Genomic DNA, 27,626 nt, shown 5'->3' with positions numbered 1-27,626 from the left:
GCCAGTAAAGCAAAAGTTACTGAAGATTTACTTTTTGCGGGGGTCAGACCTGTGCAGAACTGATTAATGACAAATAGCTTACAGTAAAGGGTTCAGTTTCAAAGAAGAAACAACAAAAATCTCAAGGGGAGATTGCTCAGCAGAGATGAAAAAGAAGACTGTATTTGTGATATATCCCATCTATCTGGCAACAGAATATAAATCTCTTTATATATGTACTTTTTAGACAAGTAGGGTAAATATTTGTGTCCTACTGGAAGTCATATTGGTTTATAAATATTTTTATATATATAAATGTGTAGTTGTAGGAGGCATGGAGAGTTGAGATATAGCATATTATTTATAAGGAATCCATGTCCTCCAGGGCAGCAGCTGGCGGCTGGCAAGGTAGTTCAGGGCATTGGAAATAGCATGAACTACAGATGAGGCAACTGGAGTTGAAATGTCTATCTCCATTGACAAGAATGTGAGGCGAGGCAGCCATTTCACATATACATTCTTCTGTGCTTTCACCTAAAAGCAAAGTTAGAATTCTTAGTCTAGATTTTGGAGTCTACCAAAGCCGCAGGTGAAAACTTTGATGGTGGTATCAGTTTATTTTGATTTATGCTAAGTTTCCTAAACTGTTAAAATTATCCAAGATTATTCAGGAAACTTCATCAGCATCAGAGCTCAGACCCAGGGGTTGCATTACATCATGAAATTGGTAGAATCTTTATAGTGGGAATTCTTGGTGCTCATACACTCAAAATTATGATTAAACACCCTATTAGCAGAACACTCTCAACAGCTACATTTTATCTGGTATATTAGACAGAATATCCTTTTAATTTTTTTAAGTGTTCTTGAAAGATATCCAGACACAAACACCTAAGACACATGGAAGTGCTTCTTGTATTTACGTATGCCAGTAACAAGAATAATGCAGCATTTGAAATGTTGACTCATTGGTGTCTGGCATAAAACTGATTAACAGCTTGGGCTACGTTTTATGCAGGAAATTTAATCAAAGCTAATGCAACGTATTGTAGTGTTGCTTTAAAGGCTAATTGTGATCTTAGTAAGGTTGGAATGACACTGAGAAACACAGAAATGCTACCTAAGGCTGCAGACTCTCTAGAAAATTTAGTCCATAATATTTCTCAGTGGTGAGTGGAATACTTGCAGTTTTTTTCCATAGTGAAGCAGAATACAAGACCTTTTGGCATTCTTCTTCTCTGCTCCTCAGTTATTCACCCTGAACATGGAAAATGCTTGACAGTACAACTTGGCCATTATTAATAGGATGATGGAATGAAGCATAACTCCACAAAAATGGATCAAAACTTTTTTCTTGGAGTGTAAAATTAGACTCACACCAGCTGTCACTGAAGATTCTCAGAATTTGAAATGGTATCCAAAGTGTATTCAAGGAAGTCTAATTTCAAATTTTATTTGAAATAATTATTTTATTTTATTAAGCTTCCATGTTATTCCTGTAGGAATATATCTCAAAGGAGTTATTCCAAGCCCTCCTGCATTTGTCTCACTCTGGGTATGGCCCTTATCTTATTTTATTTCATACTGTTAAGTTATTAGTTTTAATTATTAACTTTATAACTCATGGTGTTTTCTACCATGATGTCACTGTGGAATTTCACAGCTTCATAGCCATTTACTTAAGTTTTCACAATGCATATGGAGATAGAATTAATGAATAAAAAGACTCAGAAACATTAGCACCAAAGCTGTTCCGTAAGCTTAAATGTCTATGTTCTGATTTTTAATTTATTCTTTTGGCACTTTCCCTTCCCAAAGTATTCCCTACTAAATGGCAGTTGCAGCTACTAAGCACTCAGCATGCCTGCTAATTTGATTCTCAGTTCTCAGTGGTATTCAGAACATGGAGAATATACAGTTAGTGTGCATCTGAGAAAATGTTCATTTACATGACTTGCCTGTCATCACAGAGACAGAACTGAAAGCACCAGACTGGTGTTTATCTGCATTACCTGGGCAAAGATCATTTTTCCTTCTGCCATTCTTAGCTCATTCACGGCACAAAATCCAACTTTTGCAGCAGTTGAAACAAAGATCCTAGTTTATTTCACAGTTCAGTTTTGGTATCCTGAAAAATACTTTGTGCTTTTACAGAAGCACAATCTGTGTAAAAATACCAAGTGACAAGGTAATTAAAGACAGTCTGAGCGCTTATACAAAACATACTAAATTAGATTGTCCCCCCTTATTACCAGTGTGAATGGGTTAAACTGCTATCTGTGCTTTTCTATCCACTGATTGGATGCCATCAAATGTCAAGAAACAGAAATTACCGCCTATAATGCTAAAGTTTGGCCAAATTTCAGTAAAGTGCGCAGTATTATGCTAAATTAACGACCACAATCACCACTTAGAATACGAGTGATTTTCCAAGAACATAAAATAAAATAATTTTTTCCCCCTCAAAAAAATGTCTTATTATATACATCTACTGTTCTCAGGTTTACATTTGAGAAGTTGTCTCTCTACCTGTGGAAAACACTATTCACTTTTCAGTTGGATGTTGTCCTCTATGGTTTCTGATTTTGCCTTTTTTCTTACATCGATTCTTTGACATTTCTCATGGACTATGTTGGGAAGGGAGTTGAGTTGCAAGGTTTTGGTGGTAGTATGTATATCATGCAACCCATTTAGGACCAGTGAAAAAAAGTCATTTTATGACTCAGAAGCTTGGGGTTTTGTTTTTCTAACTAGAAAATAAGGTGTTGTACTTATCTTTTAAAGTATTTGCAGATATTCTAAAAATATATCATGGTAAATTGTTTTTGAAATATAACTAAGCTGCTATAACTTGCTTGCGATATCATTCAAAAGTACATGTTAAAGAAAAGAATAATCTTTTTAAGGTGCATCATTTTAAATTAGGGTGAAAGATTAAATAGCTGTATCTGGAGTTATATGTGCATGCATGTGTGTATGTATTTAATTGAAATACTCTTCCATTGATAGACACACATATTTATGAACATTAAGGAATACATCTGACTTCAAAGCCATACAGATATGTTAGTGTAACTCTCATAGTCTTTATAGCCAAATACCTATAATGATACTGTTGGGACAACTGCATATGATTAGTCCATGATGAACAATTAATTATTTCATTGTTCTACTTCCTGCCCAGTTCTTTTTGTTTGTTAGTGTTCATTTATTCTACATTGTTTCTTTTTTCCTCTTCTTTTAATTGAGAATATATAAATAAATTCTGTTGACTTAATTTAAAAAAATTAAAAATTTTTCTTCTTTAATTGCATGTGAATGGAAATAAATTGATTGAAATAAAGTTTATAATATCAGCAAAAGCTAAATGAAAATACCATCATTGTAGTAACCATATCCTAAGGAATACTCAACATGAATCTTATCTAGTTTCATTGGGAAGCGGTAATAGAAAAGACATTTTTAGATCTTTTTGTCTTCGAATTTCCTTAATAGTCAGAATTTCTGAGGGTGAAACCTAAATTTAAAATACTCAGAGTATTATTTGGTGTAAAGACAAGCCCACATGCTTGTTCACCACTGAACACTGGCTTTGCACTTCACTTGTCTCCCTTTTTTAAACTGGTTCCTTTCAACTTCACAGAAATACATTCCATTTGAGGTCTGCCTCACAAGTCCTTTCTATTATTAGCTGTAGGAAATCATCATTTGACTTGTGCACTTGTGCATTTTACTGGAATTTACATGGTATATAGCACTAATCTTCTCATCAAAAAACAAACCTCTCTCTTTGTTGCAATTTAAAAAAATCTCATTCCACAAGATTTCTGTGTTTCCATTGAGGTGTTCTCACTTTTAGGTCCACGGGTATCTTCTTTGATTCCTCCTCTCTGAATTGCTTAGAAAGTATAGAGATAGTAACACTGGGGTCAATTTTCCTTTATTCAAATGAATGGTGAGATTTTTTGCAGACCATGCACAATGCTTGGGGGGAAGTTACTTTTTGATCTGTTATTTTCTAGGAAAAAGAGTTGTAGTCATGAAAAAAAAAACGCAACAACAAAACAAAAAACTTTTGTCTTCCAGTGCAATTCTGACCTGCAGAAGACCAACAAAACTTTGTCCATTGCTCTACTAACTCACTTTACAGGAAGATCTTCTGTGGCAGAAAGACAAGATTTATTCTTTGAAAAGAAAGAAGAAACAAAAGCTGTAGTTTAATTAGACACTCACAGTGTACACTGCATTCCTCTGCTCTCTGGTATTAACAACAAATGTCCAAACATATTGGCAATTTGTGGTTACACTGGTCATAGGAAACAGAGGTATTATTTGTAGGAAAGAGAGTTATTAGTCAGGTCAATATATCAACTTCGAAAAATGAAGCAGGAAGGAAAGCCAGTGGCCCAGCATTCATCCAGTGCATGGGCTATCATTATGCATATTAGATAGTCAATATGCTTTGATGGAAATGCAAGGGATTCCTGTTAAAAGACAGGTTTCTTTTTTGCTGTTAGTTCATGGTTCCAAGTTAGAATATCATTGATCTATTTCACTTGCTTTTTTTTTTTTTTTGTGATTTTACCTAAGTTTTGTGGTTTTTAATCACTCCTGGAGTGGTTAAAAATAAAGAATAAACTTTTAGTGGTTTTATATTTTTAAATTTTTTGACAGTGTTTTTTCAACTGCATTCTAAAAGAGAACATATTCTATAATAGTCACTGTATTCTGTCAAACAAATAAGTTTTTAAGAGTGAGGTGTGGTTTCCTGAGGTAAAACAATAATAAACTCTAAGTAGAAGTGATTGAAGATAATAGGACAACCCTTTATTCATCAGTCATTGCTAAGCATTATTTCACCATTTTTCCTTTAAGAGGTATTATGTTTTTCTTGACAAAAGTAGCAGGAAAATGCTAGATCCTTCTTTTTTGTGTTATTAGCACTGTCTGTTTCCACATCTCTCCTTCCTGTCCCTTCCCATCCCACCCCAACAGAGATACATGTTTAAATGAGTCTTGTTCAGATTCTGCAACTGCTGTAGGTGGAAGTCCAAGATACCTACAGAAAGTAACTTGGAAGGAAAATCAATTTTATGTAAAAGAGACGCTTTTGGTTTATTTGAGTGCATATAAAGATAGTAGGGTGGAAAAGGAAAAAAGAAGGAAGCACATTCTAATGGAGCATACAGAACAGTGCATTTCCCAACAGTTTGCTAACCTGTGGGATCTCAGTCTCTCAGAACTGGGGTGCAGGGTGAACAAGACCCCCCCTGGGGGGCTCGGGAGTCCTGGAATGTTGCCAGAAATGTCTGGTGGCTGGACTTTGATCCCACATGGGAGATGACATCAGTATGAGGACGGGAGGATTTCACTGGGGTGAATGGTGAAGGGACAAGTTAATTGGAGTGTGAGATACAGGGTTTAAGATCCCTGTACAGGGGGGTCTAGAGAGGCAAGATGGAGGGATTGGGGCGTGCCCTTCTCCTTCTTCTTCTTCCTCTAAGCCTCCATCTTCTGTGGTGGAGTTGGCACTCCGGGATTGGACCTTACTAGGGGAACACTGGTTAATATGGGTAGAGGGTATTGGAGAAAAATGATAAATATTGTATACGTAACTCCGGGTATAAAGATAGGTGACCGCCCCAGGGGCTTTCAGTGTGTGCCCATGGCTGACTGCTGAGCAGAACTCTGTCAGGCCAAGAGAAAATCTTTTAGATAAGCAATTAATAAACACCAAGACCAAGAACAAATCTGAAGCTTCCTCTCGTCCTTTCGAACCCGGGGGCCCAAGGCCATCTTTGGGCTTTTCCCCAGACCATCTAAACAGCCCAGAAATCCAGCACTAACCCAGTCATTTCTAGCTATTGATATTCCTACACTACCTGATGGAGTATGAGGAACAAAAAGGAATGCTGTCTGTGAGCAAGTTTACTGAAGAACCCTGAGTAATAGCTCTTCCTCAGCACAAAAACTTAAGTCTCCCTAGAAAAATGTTTTTTGGGCCAAACAGCTTCTTGACCTGCTCTTGAAAGTGTTGCGTTATTTTGCCAGATTTCATCAACAACCTGCACATATTTTCAGTTCTGCTGGGAAGACCTCAGGTTTAGATGGTCAGTACTTGCAAAATTTGCCTGAACTCTAATTATATTGCTTCTACTAGAAGAGAATTATTATAATATAATTATATTGCTTCTACTATGCATTGCAAAACCTGCTTATAAATTGAGCTGGATGGAGGTTTTCCCTTAAGTTAGGATAATGAGAGGCTCAGACATGTTTTCTGCTTGTCTTTTCTTTTAAATAGAGAAAGAGGAGAGCTGAACAGAGAAGCTGCACTCAGAAATGGTAAGTGGAATATGCACTTCCTTTTGTCTAATAGCCTCTCCTGTTTCTAAGATGACTTATAATGTAGTAAGTATTTAAAAATCAAGAAGCAAGTTCAGAGTTTTAAGAAATACAATGCATTAAGGGATTTTTCTGAGGCCAGGGGACTAAATATAACAGCAATGCATTCAAGTTTTATCAGCAAGGAGTCAAATCCAGTTGAATGAGAGATGCACAATTAAATGAACCGTTAAATTCTGATATTAATTAGTTGGAAAGATGCGCTCAGAATTTCTTTGGATAAAGAAGATAATAGAAGAAATTAGAAAGCATAGAAAGAAACTAGAAACTTGGTATACTTTTGAGCAACAATTTTAGTTAAACAAAGGGCTACTGCTCTGCGTAAGAGATGATAAAATGGAAAATTTTGAGCAGTGAGACAACTGATTAAAAAAAATAAAAGACTAAGCCACAAGATCAGCAGTGTAGTTATTACTCTTTAAGAATATCCAAAAATGAAATTGACTTCAATATTGTTTTAAGGCCCAAAAAAACTTGATGAGGCTTTTGAAAGGACTTATGGTTGTCCATGTTTTCTGAGTTGATGTACAGAAGAAATACTAATAGAATGCTCTCAAGAGGTCAAGACAACAAAAAAGACTTTACTACTTTACTGGCAAATCAAAGAACTTTGGCAAAAGGTTTAGAGCAGCATTCAATCAACGTAAAAAACTTCTCAACACATTAGCATGGTCCATTCTATTTAGCAAACTCTAAGCCTTTTCGATTTTAGCTACTCAATAACTCCAAGAAGAGGGAATTAGAAGAGGAAGAAAGAGAAAAAAGAAAATATATAGAAAAGGACATATACCAACTCCTGGGTTCCAGTGATGTTCAACTGATAGAAATCCCAAGAGGAGGTGAGCTCAAGATGTGTGCTTGCTGCATGTTGGGCCCTAAATACCCCTTGGCATTCCTGGGACCTTTCCTCAGTTGGGACTTCTGGTAATTTGGCCACTCAGGAGCTGGCTTAGGGGTTCAGGGCAGGTATGGAGCACTGTCTTCTGTGTGCCAGTAATTGGCAGCCTCTGCCAGGCTGGGATACAGGCTCTAGGGGGTTGGAGGATGTGGGAGAGTTTATTGCCTTGCCAGGGCAAGGCCCAACCTGCCCCTTCCCCCATGCACATGCTCCCCAAAATCCTTTCCTGTTTCAGTATCACTCAAGTGTGGCTGATGACAGCCTCATTATATGATATCCTCATACATCATATATAAAATTAGCGTTTTGTTATAGCATTTTTTAATTTCATTTTAAAGACCATAACCCAGTTTCATTAAATATCACCATCTTGTTCAGTAAGAAAGTTGAGATTTTTCCATCTCTAAAAGCATGCACTGAAAAATTAAACACTTTTTTATTACCTGAAGAAAAGACGTCATTGACTGTTTCATCCATGAAGGTTGATGGCATATCTTTCATTGCATAAAATTAAAATTTTCATATCTCATCAATCATTCATATTTCAGAAGGAAATGTACTATAGCAGCCAATCTCCACAGGTGAGGTTACATCACTCAGCATGTCTGACACCAGAGTTAAAAATCTGTGTAGCAGACAGTTTTCACAAATATCCTGATTCACCAAGACAAAGGAATCCTGTTCACACCTTAATAGCTCTCTGCTACTCCCTAGGTATCTTCAGCATGGTGGGACACTCAGATTCAATAATCTGAGTTGTCCTTATATTGCAAGCAATCCTCTCGGGATGGAAATAAAAAATTCTACAACCTTTGAATCTTTAGATTTCGACTGTGTGCAGCACTCTGCTTGTAGTCAAAAATTCTCTGCTCAAGGGTGGAAGTGGAGGTTAAGATCAAATCCTAAATGAGATAAAAATCTGCTGTGTTCTGTGGGATCTCAGCCTCTCAGAACTGGGGTGCAGGGTGACCAAGACCACCCCTGGGGGGCTCGGGAGTCCTGGAATGCTGCCAGAAATGTCTGGTGGCTGGACTTTGATCCCACATGGGAGATGACATCAGTATGAGGATAGGAGGATTTCACTGGGGTGAACGGTGAAGGGATAAGTTAATTGGAGTGTGAGATAAAGGGTTTAAGATTTCTGTACAGGGGGGTCTAGAGAGGCAAGATGGAGGAATTGGGGCGTGCCCTTCTCCTTCTTCTTCTTCTTCTTGGCCTCCATCTTCTGTGGTGATGTTGGCACTTTGGGATTGGACCTTACTAAAAGTGTACTGGTTAATAAGGGTGAAAGGTATTGGAGAAAAATGATAAATATTGTATACGTAACTCCGAGTATAAAGATAGGTGACCGCCCCAGGGGCTCTCAGTGTGTGCCCATGGCTGACTGCTGAGCAGAACTCTGTCAGGCCCAGAGAAAATCTTTTAGATAAGCATTTAATAAACACCGAGACCGAGAAAAGACCTGAAGTCCCTTCTCGTCCTTTGGAGTGCGGGCGGCCCAAGGCCACCTCGGGCCTTCCCAGACCACCTAAACAGTCGAAAATCCGACAGTGTTCTACAATTATGAAAGGCTCTACTTTTTACCTGTTAGCAGTTGTTGTAATACTATTGGTTACTTGATATTTTCCTTTTGATAACAGCATTAACATATTTCTCTGATCAATGTGATCATATGCCTGCATTTCAGTTTACCTGAATTACACAAGATACTTTGTTGTACTTTCTGATTACATAGTTCATGTTTTCTCCACAAATGATCCAATCACTTCTTACATATACTGAATAACAATAAATGATGATGAGGATGATGATGATGATGATTATTATTATTAGGAATTTTGTTCACTGTTTTGAACAGCCTAGCAAGTTTTGTTCCTCTGCAAAGCAACTTCAGTGAATCTAAATAGGTAACTACTTTAATTCTTATTCTGCTTTATTTTCTTTTTGCCCTTTGTATTAATTTTTCAGATTAAAACCAAATCAAGAAGATAAATTAAAGAACACAATGGGGTGTTTTTGAAATTAATTAAAATAAAAAATTTCCCTCACACCTAACTGTAAGAATCCTTTATTTTTAGGCAGAAGTCTATGCAAGATCTAAAAGATTTGTCTTTCTGTTGCCTTAAGAGAAGATACATGAGATACTATCTATTTATATGGAAGGTATGTATTTATGGAGAGAGTCTGAGAGCAGATCTAGTATCAAGATCAGATACAGAAATGTAGATTCATCATCACTAGTTCATGTGTGGCTTTATTCAAGTCAGACTCCTGAGGTCCACAGTGAACTTAGATTGATAGCAGATGGTATCAGCATTTCTTCTTGCTTAGGTTTAATCAGAACAGCCTTTTGTCATTCCACAAAATGTGCTAGATGTGTTTCCATCCATACACTGTAAGAAGACATGTTTTCAGCGCTCTACAGAGTATAGAAAATTTGCTAAGGTAAATTTTTCTGTTATGCATCGTGCGTCATCCGTGGGGTGTTGTAAACAAATGAAACAAATTCTTTTATGAAGTACATTTATATTAGTAATGTAATACAGTGTTTTGAGTCTGGAAAATTTTTCTGCTTCTCTTTCTGCATTTGCAATGATTTCAGCAGCTCCAACATTAAGAATGAATGAAGGATCCAGCAGCAGAGAATGAGCAAGTGTTTGCCTCTGTGCTCTGCACCTGGCTGATGATTCAGATGCAGCTACAAATAGAGATCATTTCAGCTAAAAGAGTTGCAAATGGAACATTGGTCACTGGATTCTAAAATTCAATAAATCATAGTTACTGCAGTTATTTAGTGTTTATGTCTATAAAATCCTACAAAAATGCATTACTGAATATACCTGCATATGCTAGTATGTGGGGGGCTTTATGGCTCCAAATACCAGCTAAAAATTTTGCTAGAATTTTACTCTTGGGAAAGTTGATGATATTTTCCCTTGCTTTTTTTTTCTGAATTTGAGAGACTTGTCAAGTTTGAAATGAATAATTTCTGAAATGTCCACCTGAAGAGGAAGGTATGTTAGGTTACTGAGACATTTGTAAAGTATCTTGAGGTGGCTCTAAATGGTGTGAGAAAGCCATTTAAATACAACTTTTAAAGAAGGGATTGATAAACAGAAGAGCATTTCTATCTTGAATATTCTTCAAATCTATAGCAACTAGGTAAATGTGTGGTATAGAACTTCTGACTTTAAAAGAGATTGCCTCCTTATCTGGTTCAGAATTATTGTTGACATCTCAGATTTTACTCATGAAATGATCTGTGAAACTATCCCTTCATAGCTGAACCACTGAAAATATATCTTAATGCACACTAAGATATTTAATCATCTTTGATTCCCCCTCTTCATGCCCTTCTGCCCCCTCCTGTTTTCAAAGTTTTCTCCTGGTTCATAGGGATCTATTTGCAACAGTGTGTTTCACTTAAATGAATTGGATATTGTTTTATCTAAAGTTTAAAAAGACTGTGCAGCAGAGCATTAGGTGGAAAAAATAAAGTGAAGTTTAAAGGATGGTGTGTTAAATATGAAGCATGCAACTCTTTTGAACCAAAAAGGTCAAGTCATAAGAAAGAAAATATTTGAAATATCTTGCAGTCTTCTTACAAAAAGCACTTCTTTAAACCACTATAATGTATATGATGGAATTAGTTCTTTTATTTTGGTGAAATCCAAGTGATCAGTTAAATAAAATACAGGCAGCACTTTATTCATAGAATCACAAAATGACAATTATTTATCTAAATCATAAATATTGTAATCTAACACATAACACATATATAAAATTCTTAATATTTTCATATTATTGTTTCAGTACTGGCATCACAAATTGGATAAATATTGATTTCTAATATTTTTCTTTTTAAGAAAGAATTTGGAAAAGCACATAAATTAAGCAGACAAGCTTGATGCTAATTTCAGTGTAACTTCTATCATCATTGTATAATAGAATCTTCAGATTTAATATTCAGTCCCAGAATATAAAACAGTGGAATTACCAAAACCTGTTGATTTAATCTGGGAGAGAAGTTACTTCTAGAGAGTGTGCATTCCTTTTGAGCTAACTGACTGCAGGTATGTGAATACTTCTAATACTTTAAAATGTCTTCAATAAAGTGAACATTTTTATGTTCACAGTCAAACTGCACCACATAAATGTATTTTATATTAGATTGGTAGGTGCTTTTGGCCTTTACCTTTCATGAATCTTGGCGTTTTTGTCTTATTCCAAATTTTAAGTGGGTCCTATGTCTTTAACTTATTATGACTGCTGAAGCAGAACACGGGTAACAAACTCCTGCAACAACTATTTTCAGGGGAAATTTGACAGAGGATTGCCTGCTCCTGCTTTGAAAGATAGGAATTTATGTAGAATTAAGAGAAATCTATTAGTTTCATCAACAGCTGCTAGTTTTAAAGAACATTTGTTTTAAAAAATTTTTGGCTATAAAAATGCCATAAAAATTTCCATTAGGAACATGTAAGAAAAAAAACATTAGTAGAATAGTAAGAACTGATATCTTTTGGATTGTATCAAAGAGAGATTTTGATTTTAGATGAAGAATTTAAAACACATCAGCTACTTTGAAAAGAATTATAAAGATTTGTGCCTACTATATGTATATATTGTGTATTAAATTTTTTTCTGCATGTGAGTTTGCTACATAAAGAAAAATTATTGAGTTTGGTTTGAAGCACACTATCACTGAGTAGTGAAAGCATTTAAAGATGTGATTATGTCTCATAATTTTCTATTAGGTTGGTCAAACAACATTATTATCACAGAATCATAGAATTGTTGAGGTTACGATCACCAAGTCCAACCATCACCATTAAACCATGTCCTCAAGTGACATATCAACACATTTTTTGAATGCATCCAGGGATGATAACTTCATCACTTACCTGGGTAGATTGCTGAAGTGATTTATAACTTCTATTGTGAATTCCCTGATATTGCATCTAAACCTTACTTGATGCCACTTGAAGCCATTATTTTACCCTGTATAGAGGATGGCTGAAATAAACGTGAATATTATTCATCATTTGCACTTTAAATTTTGATCTTTTTGTTTCTGTAACTGTACTGAGTCATCTTAATGATCAGAGGAGGGGCCAAGTGCTCCAATTATATTTTCTGACAACCAAAGTTATTTCAAAGGGTTTGCGCTATATTGCACGGATAATACTGTTGTTTTTCTCATGTTATTTATAAATTTTCCTTTCTACAACAAGCAAAATTTACATGATCCTTTTAAACTCAAATATTTTGGACTCCAGTTTAAAAGAACATTTATGAAAAACTTATTCAGAAACTGTAGTTTCAGGGAATATTTTAAATTTTCTATTTACCTTCTAGCCAAAGGCAGCCTAAAAGAATGTGGAGTTTGTCCTTCTAAAACGAACATACTTGATTTCTGAGTGTAGTTTTTTTTTTTTCTAGCTGAATTTGTTAATCTCTTGTGGTAAACACAATGGAAGCAAATATTAAGACAGGTTTTCATGTCTTTACATGAAATATGGCACATACAGCTTAAATAGAAAGATTACCTGCTGTGTATTTTACATTAGGTTTATTTTCTTTGTCCAATCTATTCCTATCCTGTTAGTAGGAAGAGCAAAATATTTGTCAACAATATTTAAAAGTCATGGAAAAAATCAGAGCACTGCCAATAAGAAGCTATGTTTCCTTGTATTTTCAAATTGGGCATTCATAAGTGTTTTCTTTTTATATTGATCTCCTTTTCTTTAATGTCTCTATTTATAGTTGCTGTGAAGACTTGTCTGTTTCCTTTTTGCTTCTTTCCTCATAGTGTTTTGGGTTTTTTTTACTAGCAAGGTTTCAATTGTTGTTGTTCACTGACTTTTATTCTCACCTTCTATTTTAGGATGAAAGAAAAAATGATTAAAGAAAAATTTTCTTGTGTGAAATGTACACAGAAAATGCACAGCCTTATTATGAGTTGTTCATCATATACACAGATTTGGAGAGTCTACAAGCAAGAGAAGGAAAAGAAATTAATTTTTGACAAATGAAAATATAAAGATTTATAAAAGCGCTAGTCTCCTTTTATACTTTGTTGTTACCCAGAATTTTAATTCTTCTTGCCTGTGAAACACCTTAAAACAGAGTAGACCTTAGTTTTTAAAATAGGCTTTAAAATAGTTTTTGCAAATAACTGCTTCAGATCTTGCATTGTTCACTGTAATTCTTTAGAAATATTCCATCTACTTTTCTTTTTTTTCTTAAGTGAAGCAAAGCACTTTTCTGTTGTATTCACTTTCTGGGCTCCATTTTTGGCTGTGGCTTTGAGGAGGTGTTGAATCACCTAAGCATCAGGCTGGGGAGTAAACATTCCTACCAGTATTCAAGAATGATTAATCCACATTTTTTTCCACTGCAGAGAATGCCCAGCCCAAAGCAGCACAGCAGATTCTAGAGCTGAACATAACATTTCCTTTCTTTGGAGAGTCTGAGGGTTTAAAAGTGTGGAAGGATGCCATTCAGTGTGAGCTGACCTAAGTGCCAGAGAACAGCCCTGAGTACATTTAATTTATTAATGTAGACATGTCATATGATTCTCACCTTCTAGCTAAGGGAGATTTCTCATTATGCTACTGTCAGACTCTCTTCTGTATTCAGAAATATTACATTCTTGAATGTAAAGCAGCCTGAATTAATACAAGGATTCTCTTGGAAGTAAGAGGCATTTGGACAATGCACTTAGTAACATGCTTTAGCATTTGGTCAGCCTTGAATTGTTCAGACAGTTGGACTAGAAGATTATTGTAGGTCCCTTTCACCTGGAAATAGTCTGTTCTATTCTATTCTATTCTATTCTATTCTATTCTATTCTATTCTATCCACACTTACCTGCTTGGTGCTTTTTGTCAATTGCTCACTACTATGTAATGATTTGCCAAACCACCTCCTATGAGCTTTGTATTTTAAAAGAAAAGACCCTTGTGACATGTAACATGTCAAATTTGGTGTTGGATTTAGACACTCAATTTCTTATGAATTTCCAGACTATCAGGATTTTTAAAATTTTCAGTCAGTTCTTTGAAATTAATGATTCAAAATTTTTATATAAGAGTTGGTTCATAGAAAGACACCATGTTGATTTCATTGAAGAGTATTTATGACCCATATGAATAGATATGTTGCTCTTGATTTTTCACTCTGTATGATCTCCATTATTCTAAGTAACATTAAATATGAGCTACAATGTTAATGGAAACATTTCCTTGTAGGGATCTACATGTTAGGTGTAAGACATCATGATAATATATACATAACTATAGATATTCCCTGAGTTTACCAGTGAATTTGAACAGTTAAAAGCCTTGCGGAAATCCAATATTATGTTCAATTTACTTGTCTGAGTTCTTTACTACTTCAATTTTTCTAAATTTTATTTTTTAACAATTTTCTCTCTGAGCATAGAATACTACTCTAGTTCTCTTGACATATATAGGCTTTTATAAGTCTCTTAAATGTCAGATGTTCATGCTCTTGTAAAGGATAAAATGCAGGAAAATTGAGTATGAATGTCACAGCAGCATTTCAGTAATACTTTGAAGAGTATTTAATATAAAATTAGATTAATATTAGTACACATGAAGAGAAGAAAACATACCCAGAGGCTTTAACATAAAACAAAATTTATATTTTTACGGTAACTCCAGTTTATTTGTTTTCTTCCTTTATATTTAAACAGTCAAAGTATGGTATTCTCTGTCGATGTAAAGTCAAGTATTTTGTCCTACAGATAGGGTTGTTGTGTAGAACCTATTTGACAGATAAAAGAGAAAAAATGTCTTTACTCCTAGAAAAGATTCACTCCTCATATTCCTGTTTATTTCCAGGGGGACATCATAAAAGAAACAGAGTTAGATTAGGGCAAAAAAGCAAATTCCTTGAATTGACCTGCTTTCAAGGAATGGGTGGTTATACAGTTGGAGTTCTAGATATTCTAGTCCCTCTATATCATAATTTTAACAGTGTGATATTGCTGGTTGCTTTAATTTTTTAATATAATTTAAGGAGCAAATGCATGTCAGACAATATTTGGCTGGAAAATTATGCCTGAAAGTTGGTGGGTTTTTTTAATTCTAGAAAGAAGCAATTTCTGATACCCTAGAAGGTGACGGCAGGTAGTTGACTTCACTGTTTTCAGAAAGACCTCTTAAGTAAAACATAAACTGGTTCAGGATCCATGAAACTGGAACAAGTTGTTAGATCTGAATTTGTCAGTTGACTTCACCATCACAGTTTGCTAAATATTAACTCAAATATGGATACATAGGACAGCTCTGTGTGTTACACGCATAGTCTTTAAACTATGACAGACCTTCAGTTTTAAGATCTGGTCTGTCACATCCACCACACTGGTCCATGAGTCTGAGAGAACCAAGCCAAAATGAAACAATTGACTTTTCACACTGATTTAAATGAATTTTTTTTCCAGATGGTTCCCCAAAGTAAGGAAGGAATCTTTAAGGTTATACTATAAATCTAAATAGGTGACAATGGATTTGGGTTTACTTGTCCATCCTTTTTTTTTTTCCTTTACATATTTAAAACTTTGTTGCTACGGTTTTGATGGTGGATAGCCAAAAACTGAGGAATATTTTCAGTTCTCTAAAATTTTTCAGAAGAAATAAGAAAAGAGGAAAAGTAACGTTATTAGCAAAAATGGAAAAGTGTTTCATAGATGCAAATTTTTCTACCTTGTAATACTTATCTCTGCCAAGCATTAAAAAAGAGATACAGATAATAATATTTCTTAGTCCAGTGCTCTTTAGAATGAAATAACTGAAAAAAGTCTAAATATAGAAGTCAATTAACTCTAAGTGTAACATTAATATATTGCCTGACCTTATCTCAGCTTGCTGTATGTTTCACTTTGGTCAAAGAGGACAGTTCTCAGAAAGCACTTAGGAGCAGCATAGGGCCATTATAAATTGCTTTTTACTGAAATTGACTAAAAATTCATGCCACTGGAATCAAAGCATGTAACTGAAGGATTGATTAATAGAATAATACAATCTCCTTAGTAGGAAGGGACCCACAAGTATCATTGAAGTCCAACTGGGATTTCCCCAGTATTGTAGATAACATTAAAAACTGTCATTCTGTTTTCTAAATTCTGACTTCTGCAGCAGCACACAGCACTGTGTATTAAATTTATATTTTTTAAGGGGTGAAGTGCATAGACTCTGGTGTAACTAGGAATATATCCATTTATGATATCAAGTCAAACCTTTTATGAATACTAAGGTCTTTGTTTTGCAATGGTTGTCTGTCAAAGTAGGTGAGAAGGTCTGAGTTAAACCTTTTATTGCACATAACTATCCATAAGTAGCCATTTAGTATGTCTTTGAATTTCCCACTGCTAGTAACAATAATGTGCATTGACAGTTGCAAATTTTCATCTTATCTTTAAAGTAGGACAAAGTAGAGTTATTGATTTTTCTCAAGCCATATTGTTCTTTTAAAGCTTGCTTTCTAATTGATCAGCAGTTCATGACATCAAAGTAAGAGCTTAATGTCAAACTTCTGAAAGGTAATCTGACATGAATTACTAAGACTACTGCATAAGCGCTGCAGTTTGTCTACGCCAGTTCTCATATGTTGTGTTCTTTCAAATCCATTAACATTGCATGAGATAGCTTTAACTGCAATTGGCATCTCTTCAGAATTCTTGAAAGAATCAAAGTTAGACTGTATTTACCTATCTTGCTAATATAATTTTTCAAATACTGACTGTTTAAATATAGGTACAGTAGAGATTTGTTTTTCTTTGATAAAATAAATAAAATATAGAAAAATATTTTGTTAATTTCTCTCACCTAATATGTCATTATTTTAAATTATATTCTCACTTTTGAGAAGTCAAAGTTTGAGAAGTCAAAGTTTAAAAAATTTTTCAAGTTTCTTGCTTTCTTAGGGCATATATTCACCACTGACTGTTTTACTAGAGGTAGATTTTTGGTTAGATAAAATCTGTCTTCCAGATCCCAAAGCTTCCCAAAGAACAAACTCAAGCCAACTGACACAACAGTGATCAGAAAGGAATGACTTAGTCTAAAAAAAACTTATTTCAAAACATATGTTCTTGCTTTCTTGAAGCTCTTTAGAGAATTTACCTTGCTGTCTGCTCAGGGTTAATTTACGACCCCATCCGAATTTTTACTTCACTTAGATCTGCTGAAATGAAAGTTTGAAAGATTGTACAGACCTGTTAAAGTAAAAAAATATATATCAACACAGAGCATTTGATTAGTTCTTGATAAACTAGATAATTATAATTAAGTTTTTTGTTGCTTATGTTTTCTGAAATACAGGAAAAAACCAAACCCAACAAAGAAAATAAACCCTGACAATTTCGCCAAAGCCATTCTCTATCTTGTATGTTGGCTTTCATCTTGGGAACTTAACCAAGTATTCACATTTGTCTTGTACATCATCATATTAAAAAGAAAATAGTCAAATTGCCTTTTAAGTATACTGTATATATCGTTAGCTGTGAAGAAAGAAAAATTTTTGTGCATTTTAATTAATGTATATATTTAAAAGGATTTGTAGCTAAATTGCAGAAGATTCCATTTCACTTAGCAGTTTCAGCCACTGAACCATTGCCCATCAAAGCAGTATGTTTTTGATCCTTAATATACTATATTCTCAGTCTACTGAATTCCTTTTTTTTCCCTTTCTTTACCCACTCTCCCCTAGAAGTAACAGGGAATTGTAGAGAAAAAAATGAAGAAGAAATACAAAAAACACTAGAAGAAAAAAAGAGTAGTATAATGATTATTCCTATAAATAAATTTGAGGAACAAATTATGTAGTCAACAATAAAAGATGAAAGAAAAATAAAGCCATCAAATTGAAGTAAATGTTTAAAAGTCCTTCTTTATTAGATTCTGGTAGGCTCTGCTGCACTAGTCAGTCTTGAGAAAGAATTCAGTTAGACACATTCTGTGAATGTGCTTTTATGAATTCATACAGTGGTGAAGGGGGTCCTACAGGTGTCAGCATAGCAGAAAAATTAAAGAGCATTGAGTTATAGGCAAAATAAAAATAAAGTCAAGACTAAATTAAATGGAAATGATGTAGCTGAAAGCTGTGCTACCAGCTTTAAACTTCAAAAATAGGTAGAAATCATACAAATATGAGTTTAAATCTTTACAAAAGAATTTGAGTATTTTTGTATACACGTCTTCCTTTCTCTTTAATATTTCCTTCTTCAAGAACCTATATAGATTTGAAGCAAGTAATACCCATGGCCAAAGATAAACAGTGAGGTTCTGTTAAGAAGATTGCTTTTAGTTCTGTGTGTGTGCGAGACTTTCACTCTTACAAAAGAATAAATTTTAAAAAATCTTATATTAAGCAGGTTTGTTTATTAACAAACAAACAATAAACCTCAATACTAGATAGCATAAAAATTGAGCAATTTCAGAATTAGTAACTGTTTGATTATTTTTTTAGCAGAGTTTTGCTCAGTACAGCTACTGTGGTTTACCAGAGTAGTTAAGATTATAATAAAGTGATTTCTTGCAGCAGGGTTTTGCTATTTTCTTTTTTTTTTTTTTCCCAGATTGAATTTAGAACAAGCTAATGTAGATTTTATTGGACTACCAATCGCATTTTCTTTCTAAATGAAATTGCGAAGGAAATTATTTGATTTACTAGCTTAAAAGATGAGATGTCGTGTACAATTTGTATATTCCAAGACAACAGCTTTATGAGTATACACATAATTGAAATTAAAAATGTTCAAATATTGACGTTTAGAGATTATACAATGGGAGGACGGAGGACAAAAATGACATACTTTTCTTTCAGTAATCTCCATGAAAAATAGCTGAAGAAATATTCAATCATAAGTACTGAAATTAGAAAATAAAGCAAAATAGTCATCATTAGAAAGAGGGTGAAAGAAATTTAAATATTGTTCTTGATCTTTTGCTTTAGTTCTGAAGGAGTGAATTTCCAAAGAAGCAAGGCATGACTTCCAACGAGAATTTTAAGTACCAGCAGCTGTGAATGCCTTTTGATGCCAAAGAGTCCACTAAACATGCACCTTTGTCATTCAATAGCATTGGCTTTGCTTCACACATTCCTTTTATTTCTGTTTGCCTCACTTCCAGAATCCTTTTCATTCCTCAGAAGTCCTTCCAAACATCATTGGCTACCTCCACAGAGGCTCATCCACTGACTTTGGCTTGTGGGATTTTTTGCACTTTCTCTGGACTGGGGATTTTATGTGTTTAAATGACAGGATCTAAACATTGTCTTCTGTAGAAATTTTCTTATAAAAGGCACGAAATGGTGGGCAAGAGTCTACCATTGAAAGTAGAGTTTGAGTAGAATAAAAGCATTGATTCAGCAGTCATTTACAGTTTCTGAAAAATTGATGGCTGATATAATAATGTGCTGATATATCACCATGAGGGGAAAGGTTTCATAGTTGAAAGATTCAACTGTGTTTTCACCCACAATTAATAAAATGCATTTTTTCTTCTACACCATTTTTGTCCAAGTAAGGAATTCACCCTCCCTTAGGCAGTGCTAGTCCCTTTGTACAGGCCTATGAATTAAGTCTGACTTCACGAAGGTTGACAAAGGTGGAAACTGTCATGAAGTCATAGCTGTCACCTGGAGAAATTCCTCTGCAGTCATTTTTATGCCAAACTTTGCCTGAAATAGTATGTCAAATTAGCCAGGGATAAGGGCACAAAACTTGCTGATTACACATTTTCTGATTTAATGCTTGCTAGGCCCAGCTGTGCTGAGGCGGAGGTATGGTATAACTAGGTGGCATGGAAAGTTAGCTGCTGCTATGTGGTGAGCACAGAAGAATATAAGAGAATAGTTTAGCTAAAGAGAGAAGCAGATTTCATGTTACCTATGTTTATTTGCCTAACTATATATATGTCCAACAGGCTGTCCTGGTTTCAGCTGGGATAGGGTAAGTTTTCTTCCTAGCAGTTAGTATAGTGTTATGGTATAAATTTAGAACAAGAATAATGTTGATAAGATACTGAAGATTCAGTTGTTGCTGAGAAGGTCTTATCCTCAATCAGGGACTTTTAGGTTTCCATGTTCTGCCAGAGAGGAGCTGCAAAACAGCTGCAAGGGAGCATGGCCAGGACATCTGAACTGAACTAGCCAAAGGGATATTCCATGGAACATCAGGCCCACTATGTCAGCTGGGAGAACTGTAGGGGGACTGACCATCACTGCTCAAGGACTGGCCAGGTATCATTCTGTGGGCGATGAGAAATTACATTGTGCATCACTTGTATGTCTTGGGGTTTATTCTCTCCTCTTTTTCTTTCTCTCTTATTTTCATTAAAATTTTTATTAATATTGTTATTATTCAATTATTAAACTCTTCTTATGTCAACCATAAAGTGTACCTTTTCTGTCTGATTCTCTTCTCTGCCAGATACTAAAAAGAAAGTAATTTGAGTTGAAGCCAAGACACAAGCTTAATAGATGCATGCCACTACTGACACCCTCAACCATAAAGAGCTCAGTATGATAGAGATGCCATATTTGCAGCCCATGCTTTGGACAAAAATTCAGTATTTGTTGCTTACCAATTTTTCTATTTAAAGTATTTTGCCAAGTAACACTGTGCACAGAACATGAACTTACAAGTTTTGGTGTGTACATGGGGAACCAACACTGGGTTTAATATAAGGCAAAATCGAAACAGAGATGTCCAAAAGAAAGTGTCCAGAAACTCAAGGTGAGCCTTCCTAATTAATATACAACATTTATTCCCAAACTCTGCTCAAGGACTGAGAAGTGAAGGCAATGAGGCAACAGTATACAGGAAAACAGCCCTGTAAATACTCCTTAGGTACGCATTGCTCATGAACTGACTTTAGCCCACATTTTGTGGGGAAAGCTCTTCAATAAAAAAAGTATGCTTAAACATATTAGGACCTCTTATGGTTTTTGTGATTTTTACTTTTCCTGTAGGCCAGGCCCAGAGGTGAATCAGTGAAATGTAGTTGAAGGCCAGTGACTAGTGGTACATCCAAGGGATCAGTACTGAGTCCACATCTAACATTTCCATTAATGATCTGGATGTTGGATTAGATTGAACTCCCAACAACTGTGCAAAGGACCCAAACCCAGGAACCCGTCTGATACACCAGAGGGCTGTGCCACCATCTAGAGGGACCTCAACAGGCTGGAGTAAAGGGGATAACAGGGACCGCATGGAGTTCAAGAACAGCATAGCCCAGCACCATGCAACTGGTTCTGGATGGCCCTGGACGCCTTGAGAAGGGAGGCTGGACCTCCAAATGTCCTTTCCAACTGCAAACTTTCTGCCCTGTCATTACTTCTACCTCTACTTAAATTCTTTTTAGTTTATCTTTATTACTTGCTTTTGGTATTTAATGCCTGATTGAGATGTCTTGAATCTGTGGTATTTAAAGAAAAATAAATTAACCTTGGGCTTTCCCAAGTCCCAGCTCCTTTTTCTCTTCCCTCCAGAAGATGAAAAATCTCCAAATGAAAAGAGAGAATATTAAGTGCTATACCTTTGCTGCTCACAGGAGATGTTACACTTCTTCTACAAGAATCTCTATCAAGTGTATCATCTCACTGACAAAAGATGAAAAAAGAGCTAAATACTTGTGATAAAGATAAATTATTAAAAAAAAAATTAAACACCAAAAAAAAAAAAAGGAAAAAGAGAGCAACTCCCTCCTCACAATATCCGAAATATCAAACAAACAATATTTTGCATGGAATTGCCAAGAGAATGTAAATAGATTGAATTTCTGGGACTAAGAAATTAACTGTGTTACTTAACATATGTGGACTCTTTCAAGAGACTAATTGATGGGAAGAAATGCTCGTTTTTTCCCAGTTATTATTTTCTATGCCTAAAGTGACAATCAACTGAATAAGAAGATAAAAGATTGAGAGAAATTACTGCACTGCCATAAATAAGTATACAGTACAAGAAAAAGAAAGAGGTTCTTCCCCACCTTTTTTTTTCTTTTTTAAAGCAATGGCAAAATGGGAGGACTTTATCCTTCTAGTGTTTCATGTATCTATTCACTACTTTTAGGATGATATTCATGATGGTCCTGGAAGTAAGTCTTGCTCAGAAAAGCAGAATTTAACTCCATGTTGGTGCTATAAAATATTAAAATAAGATAAATGCTGTGAATTTACAGCACAAATGTAAAAATTTCACCTATCTTGCTAAAACTAGCTACAAACATAATAAATATTGAAGACTTATACACACTAGTGAGTGCATCTGAAAAAATAAAACAACCAAAAAAAAATCACCAAACTAAATTGTTTGTTTGCCACAGAATTCATAAAAAACCCAATAATGATTCAAAGCATCAATCAAAACCTCACTGATGAGCTTTAAAACACAAAGAACAGTGACTTCTCATTCCATATCACAAAGGATCCATTTTTTTAAATCTCAAAGCATTTTAAGAAGGCTTTTAGTCAAGCAGTCAGTTACCAAAATGACAATATGCTAGAATACTAAGCCCTTAGAATCTTCTTTGTGGAATGGGAAGGTTGTATAATGATTTTTCAAAGGTGAGAAGAGTAAATGTAGTTATAAGCCTATAGAAAAGTACATGTATTTTTCATGAGTTTTAGTTTCTACTGTATTTTCAGCATCAGACTGAAAGAAGCTGGGGTGTAAGGATGGAACATTCATATTCACATTAGCAAGCACCATGAGAGATATTTGATTCTCATGAGAACATGCATTGTGGACCTACTTTTATGCAAAGGAAAGAGAAAAGGAAAAAAAAAGTCATTCCACTGCACAAAATAATGCATGGTTTTCCCATGAGCCCCTTTTCAGAGAGTGCTATATCCATGCAAGATTGAATTAATTCTGCATTTCAAGTTTGAAGAAAGTTATTTTTTCATACTTTTACACAGACATTGAAATTATTTGTTCTCAGATTTTGTATTTCTCAGCCCTAGGGCAACTCTAGGAAAGTTACCTTTCCTAGACCATTCTAAGGTTTACTGCCATGTGCCTTTTAAAGAAAAGCTGCCAAAGGCTTTTCCTTTAGTCCAGAATTTTTCCAACTGGAAAGCAATGGTGTCTTTTTTTTCTCCTTTCCCATTCTTGCCTTATTTATTCATCTTATTGGGAAGGTGATGAAGTTGGGTGGGCTGAGGAGAAGGGCTTCACAGGAATGGAACACTTTTATTTGTGGTTACCTCTTTGATTTTGGAAGACATTATGAAACTCAGTAGTTTGAAGAATTGCTACATGAGATGATTCAAACCTATTCTGCTGTCACTAGTTAAACCACCAGGGCTGCAGTAAGAGTCACAGCCTGAAGAGAGACAATGGTGGTGGAAAAAGGGTCTTTGGAGTTAGCAATTGTTGGGAGCAGCCAGAAAGGTGACTTGGTTAGAAGGGGGAAACTACTGAGCAGAAGTTGTCTGCTCAAATGTTCACAGAGAAAACACCTGCCAGACTGGGAGCTACCTGTCTAGGCCTATGAACCACAAGCATCCTTGAGAAGTGCAGCTGGCATCTTTGAAATAAAGATGGGTACTTGGAGACCACAGACATCCTGAGACGTCATCAATTACTGCAATACAAGTGTAATGGAAACTTAGAAGAAAAAAAGCCAAGAAATAGTCTGGAAAGAGGTGGAAATATCCTAAAAGAATGAGAATTGGAAGCTGTCATGGGCTGTTTTCTAATTGCTAGAACAGGAAAACAGTCTGGAAAAGGAAACATTGGTCTGAAAAGAAAAACCAACTTAATCTATGTGCTGCTTCAGGTAAACTTAACAGCCAACAATCTGTTGGCTGCTTGAAGTGTTGCCATCCTATGCACTTTTATATGTCTATGATAAAAAAAAAAAAACTTAATTTTTCCCCAAAATGCTTGTAAAAATTCCCTTGTTCTTCCACAGATGGTTGAACTCTCTTCACAAACCTTCTACGATATCTGGGATCCTTGCTGGGAATTCGTGGTTGACTCCAAAGTCTTTGGAGTGGGTCATCTCTGAAGTGAGACTGTTTTACTCTACTGGTGCTCCCCTGTACTCATACTTCTGGGATTAGTTCAGTTTGTTCTCCCATCTCTATTTCTGGGATGGTTGTGTCCTGCCCTCTGGGAATGAGCTATCCTGTTCCTTCAGATGGTTTTGTCTTTTCTGAAATGTGCCAAATTTTCTTGATACTGATATTGTATATCTCTCACAAGTATACCCACATTTGCACTTTCTATAAGCCTGCTTCACTATAGACAAGTTTTTGGTAACCTATTACAGTACTTGGATGCTGCTTTTACATTGATTGTTGGTATAAAATTGATTGCTTATAGTAATTTATAATAGCTTGATAAATATATATTCACTTCATTAACCATAGTTGAACTTGCATGTGGTAATTTCTGTGAAAATATATTTGCTGCTGGTGAATTGTATGGCATTTTTGTAATCTGAAATAAAGCAGAGAAATTTGGAGGACAAAAGCCCGTGTAGTCTTGTGTAATACAGAATACAGTGAATGCACAGTCACAATCTTGGAACACCCACAGGCTGGGTAACTCTCTAGGTTATGACATTGATATGACACAAAGGACAGAGCACTTAGCTCTCTGAAAATCACTATTTTGACCTGCATCAGTTTTGCTCCTTCTTGTCTTCATGTTTTTATTCATGGTTTTGAAGACTATAATATTTTTTTTCTCTCCATTAAAATCTGAGAGGATATATTCTTAGACCTGATGACTAAGGCTTATGTGGTACTCAACCCTCAGCTCCGCCAATCCCTTATGCTGGTACAAAAATTACGCACAAGAGGGGATTTTATAAGTTTTGAGTGAACCTCTTTTGCGAAGCTTTTTATTCCCCATATTAACTCACCATATAGGAAGATGAAGATAAAAGAAAAGGAAGCAAAAAATTGCTTTAAACACACCTTTTGGTAAAACCTACCCAGCCTCCATGTATCTTAAAATAACACGTGTAACTCATGTTATATGAGTTAAAAATACAAAATAAAATAAGACAAAAAAGCATGTAAACCTAAATCATCATCCAGAATAATGGGGCAGCAGTGCCCTGTAAGCTCTTAACCATAACCTAAATGTGTTCCACAGACATTTGACATAGCCCAGTACACTCTGGCATCAAGGAAACTCACATCAAGTGGACTAAAGTAGTGAGAGCTGTTTTGGTAGAGTTCAGAGAATATTTTGCTATCATGTGCTGTAAAAAACAGCTGTAAAGTTGGTAAGGTCTGTATTTCCACTATATTCCTGACTAAAGGAATATCTCAATAAAGCACACATACACAGAAACAACAGGCATTAAATGTCAATTTTAAACAAAACTCCTGAGGTTTCAAACTGAAAGCTTGTGAGCCATACATATATTCAGAATAATATGCTATGAAAAGTCAGTGTACCACAATACTGCTAAGTAAACAACAAATCTCACCTAAATTTGTACACAGACAGTTATCAGATAAGTTTAAAATGTTTACTGGCTTTGGTAATTAAAGTAAAACCTTTCATTGACCACAGAAATTAAAATTCATTCTCATCATATTGAACATCAACAGAGACGCAATGAAAACCTAGACAGCAGTTCTTAATAATAGATCTGGTAAACAAAGAAAAGAAAGTAGTTTTAGAATTGTAGCCACTTGTTTGTTTACTCTTTTAAGTCCTCAAACAACTGAACTGCAAATGTTTATGTTTTTTCATTGCACACTTGAAGGAAAAATCATGATCAATTTATTAAAATTAACAGTTACCTACGCAAGCATTGCATTTCAAAGTATTCTTCTTCAGAATTAGCAATAAATTTTCCATTATTAATTGCCTTACAACTCATTTTTCAAGGCCTTTGAGCAAGGTGTTTTGTTACTGTGGTTATTCTGGCATTAATATTCAGTATAATGCAACAGTTTTCATGTTTATATTATTTATTTCAGCGCGTTAATGTACTGATTTAATCCACAGCCAATTTAAAAGGAAAACTAAAGTCAGTATTAAAAATGCTGTCCTTAAGTAATATTTAATTCTGGACAAGTAGTGATGATACCACTTCCATAGATTTCATGAATGTGAGGTTGAATTATAATTAAGTCTCTGAATGAAATGAATAGTTGTTTTCCTCTGTACTTTCATAATGTAATGTAAAACTTGCAAAAATATGGCTGTAATAAAGTTAAGTGTGAGGTTTTATCCTAAAAAGTAGAAAGTCTAACAAGACAAAGTAAATACAGACATAGGTAATCTTTTTGCTACCAAACGAAATCATATACATAATTATAAAATATAATAATGTGTACTGCAGTGAGTGAGGTGACCCTGGTACACTGGTAGCACTAATGTTAAAAGCAAGATTTTTGCAGCTCTGAAACCTTTCAGCTGTGCTGCTGTAGCAGTGCTTTACTGAGCCTCTCTGATCTTGTTTTCCTAATGTTTCCATACTAATGTTCTCCTACTGTTGGTCTCATGGGCTTGCAGCTGCACCTGGATTGGTATGGTGTGTTATTGTAGGAAGTGGCTATGGCTGGTATGGCAATAACCCCTCTTTCCTGCCTATTCTTTCCTATTGTTTGATAGATTTTAGGTATTTAAAGGGGTTTTTTCACGTTTTCTCCAATATAGAAAAAACTAAAAAGCATGTGGTAAAATAAACAATGGTCTCTTAAATACTTGACTGTCATCATTCAAAAATACTTGTGCACAGAAGCTTCAATAGATAATCAGTATTCAATGATTGCACATGATTGGTATATGTCTGTGCTAACATCATCACAAACAGGAACAAATTATAGCATGGCAAAATCATATAGTTCTAGGGGTTAAAGGCAAGGCAAAGAAATCATCATCACAGATTTCGTGTTCCTCCTCATCAATTCTTTCACTGAAGAGAACCTCCTTTAAAGGATGCTGCCAGAACCCTGCCAGAGTTCTTCCAAGCCAGCCACTGGTGAGCCTTCATCTTCCCTTGCCCTTGCTTTTCCCCAGGTTTCCCCCTTTTCCTCTCTCTCTACCCCTTTTTTACTCTTCCCTGGAAGTAACTTTCCCTATTAGAGTTGCTGTATGCTGTCAGTTGTTGCACCCACTAATAATTAACTTGACCATGTGGCTGTGACTATTAAAATCTTAGACTGATCTTATGACATTCTGATTTTTAAATCAATGGGCTGCTCAAGGAGAGAAAATAGCTTTACCAGACTTCCCTCCAAATGACTTTTATTTTAATTTTTCATTATCATCCTGACTTTGTTAAAGCCTCTTGGTGACAATTTCTTTGAGCATTAATAAATTAGTGTTGAATTA

This window comes from Melozone crissalis, unplaced genomic scaffold (genome assembly GCF_028551555.1).
Source record: "Melozone crissalis strain CALT ecotype California unplaced genomic scaffold, PUWL_Pcris_2 ptg000013l_1, whole genome shotgun sequence".
NCBI lineage: Eukaryota > Metazoa > Chordata > Aves > Passeriformes > Passerellidae > Melozone > Melozone crissalis.
This window is presented reverse-complemented; position numbering follows the sequence as displayed.